The sequence below is a fragment of the Pteropus vampyrus genome, unplaced genomic scaffold, assembly GCF_000151845.1.
Source record: "Pteropus vampyrus isolate Shadow unplaced genomic scaffold, Pvam_2.0 Scaffold52, whole genome shotgun sequence".
NCBI lineage: Eukaryota > Metazoa > Chordata > Mammalia > Chiroptera > Pteropodidae > Pteropus > Pteropus vampyrus.
The window spans coordinates 355,968-358,920 of NW_011888833.1; positions in this window are offsets into that span (position 1 = coordinate 355,968).

Sequence of the window (2,953 nt, forward strand, 5' to 3'; positions counted from 1 at the left end):
TCTGCTTCCGCAGTGAGTCAGTGGATCTAAAACAAATCATTATCTGAAAGGATCTTCAACCGAGAGACCGTTTTGGGACATGTGTGGTGAGTAGAGTCTCAAGTCACTTGTTAGAAAGTGATCCAGGATCCCCAACTGACCTATTAAAGGAATAATCGAATCGTCGTGGAATTAGATACAGTCCCCGGAACCCGGACAGTCCTCAAGAGGATCAGATGACAGCGAGGCAGGCGGACGAAACAGGACATACCCTCTGCCTCCTCGCATCTGTGCGTTCATTCCAAAAATACGTATTGAGCATAGATACCGCTGGTTTGGTGCTGAGCAAAGTAGACCCAGAATTTAGGATTAAGTTCATTTGCATATAAACAGAAAAACACACACACACACACACACACACACACACACACAAAATAATGATGGCCTCACACGTAAAAGTTTATTTTCCTCTCCCGTAAAGGAACTCTGGCGGGAGGCAAACCGGGGCTGATGTGGCAGCTCCAGGGTCATCAAAGACCCAGGTGCCCTCCCTGTTTCTGCTCTACCATCGTCACGTGTGGCTCCCGGCTGACGGTCACGTGATCGCCCAAGGTGGCTTCTGGGGCTTCTGCTGCCTGCGCTTCCTTTTCGGAAGCAAGAAGGAGAGAGAGTACGAAGAGAAAAGAGGAACCACCCTCTCCGAGAGCTTTCCTGGAAGCCCTACCCTACGAAGTTCAGTTTCTACCTCGCTGGCCAGAACGCGGTCACGCGGCTGTCCCCGGCTTCGGGAGAGACGAGGAAGGTGGTATTTCGGCCGGGCACGTTACCGCGCTGACGGAGTCCGGGATGCAGGGGCGTGGGCACCGGGAGGCAACTATTTCCCGTCTCGCTTACAGAGGACGTGGAGCATGTCTTCCCAGAGCAGGTGGCATCTAAGATGAGACTCGAAAGATGAGTAGATACCGGCTTGGCAAAGAGATGAGGGGAGAGGAAGTTACGGATTCTAAGATCCTGAGCAGGAGAAAGATCGCAATACAGCCGAGGAACTGAAAAGGTCTCCGCTTTGCTGGAGACGAGATAGAAGAGGTGCTGGGGGGCAGGGGCTTTGCCGGTCCCACTGAGCCTGGGGATGAAGGGAGGCCACCGAGGATTCGAGGTGCGGGGGAGTCTGGAGACCGGGTTTGCATTTTAAGAGACCACTCTGGCTACGCAATGGAGAAGAGATTGGAGGGGCCGGCATGAAGACAGGGAGAGCAGTCGGGGGCCACTGTGGGGTCAGTGGACAAAAGTCGGTAGATTAGGTTGTTGCGGTAGCAGAGGCCCTGGCCAAGAGTTGGCGAATTCGAGGGCTGTTTATTGATTAGTCACCAAGAGCCTCAGGATGGGATGGGGGGAAGGCAGAGGAAGCAAGAGCAATTCTTGATCTCCGACGACACGCCGGTGCCATTCCCTGAGACCCGTTCACTATCGTCATTGTCACAGCGCTTTTCAGGATCGCTCGGGTGTGTAGCTGAAGTTCCCAGGGCTTGGCGACCTGGCTGTTCTCGGTGAACGTCTGACAAGCAGCACAGCTCCCAAACCCTCCTGGCAATGCCACCGAGATGAGGCAGAGCAGACTGGCCGCACGTGTGTGTGTGTGTCAGGGATCCGCGCCCGTCCCCTGCGGATCAGCACGTGTGTCTGTCCAGCTGGCAGGAGGAAGGCGGCGGAGCAGACTCGACGAGGGGACAACAGAAGCACAAGCTTCATTTACTCTCAGATAAATGGCCATGGGGGGTGCCCAGCCCGAGATCAGGGGTTCAGCATCCACACTGAATGACAACCCCTATACTCAAAGAGCTGTCATGTCCACAGGCAGGCAGAGACGGATGGTAGAGAGGCCATTGTGTGCCCTGCAGGACACCCTCAGAGTGCGGGCACCCGGTCTCTCAGGGGTCAGCAGAGAGGAGAGAGAAAAGCGCCTTTGTTTGTTTTTCTGTCTTCCTTTTATTGACAGAAATTATGCAACAGGCAAGCAAATAGAGCGCTCGGATTAAATGACTGGGCATTCAAAGATTCAAGAGTTACATGTCCTCCCTGGCCGACGCAGCCTGACCACATAAGCAGAGAACTCAGAGCGATAACACTTTTTTGTTCCTGTTTTCCTTTTGAACAAACCAGCTGAAAACATCATTGTTTGTGGTGTTAAATGGATTTCATAACTAATACAGGATGTGGCTGAATTCGTATGACTGTGATCATTTTAATTGAATTTCCTGACTCCTACATGCTTAATTGTCAACTTTTAACACTGCATTAAACACGGGGTTCCAGCGTTATGAATTTGAAGTGCTCACACTCCTTTTTGACTGTGATCATCTTCTGCTTATCATTCCTGAAAGTTGCATTAAATCTATTTAAAAGATACCCCAAGAGACCCTTCTCTGTTTACTGCAGTGGAGGGAAAACAGATGTTCTCACATATCTCGAGAGATGTGACAATTCACGTCGTATGTGAAGGCTGCTGCGAGCCACTTACAGATCTGTTTGGGTGGCCGGGGGGTTTGGGTAATCTATAACATTCGATAGTGTGTGATAGTATAAAATTAAGGGGCCATTTGCCTGAACGTAAGCATCTGGAGAGAAGCCCACTAACACGTCCCAGAAGGAAACCCACGGGGAGCTTTGAGAAATGTCCCAGCCTCTGAACACACCCCGGTTAGACAGGCCCGCCCCTCAGCGTGAGGGCGGCTCTCCCCAGGCTCGGGGCTCGCCATAGAGCTGGGCAGCAGCTGGCGGGAGAGCAGGCGGGACCTGGTAGGACACGCTGCACCCCCAGGGCCCGCGAAGGTGCTTACCACCTCCGCTTTGGCCAGGGCCGTGTGGCGTGACCATGCTCACAGAGTCACAGAGAGATGGTTAGGAGAAAGCTGACGTATATCAGGTGTGACGAACGTTCCAGGCTCTATACCACATACCGGGTGCCCGCTGTCTC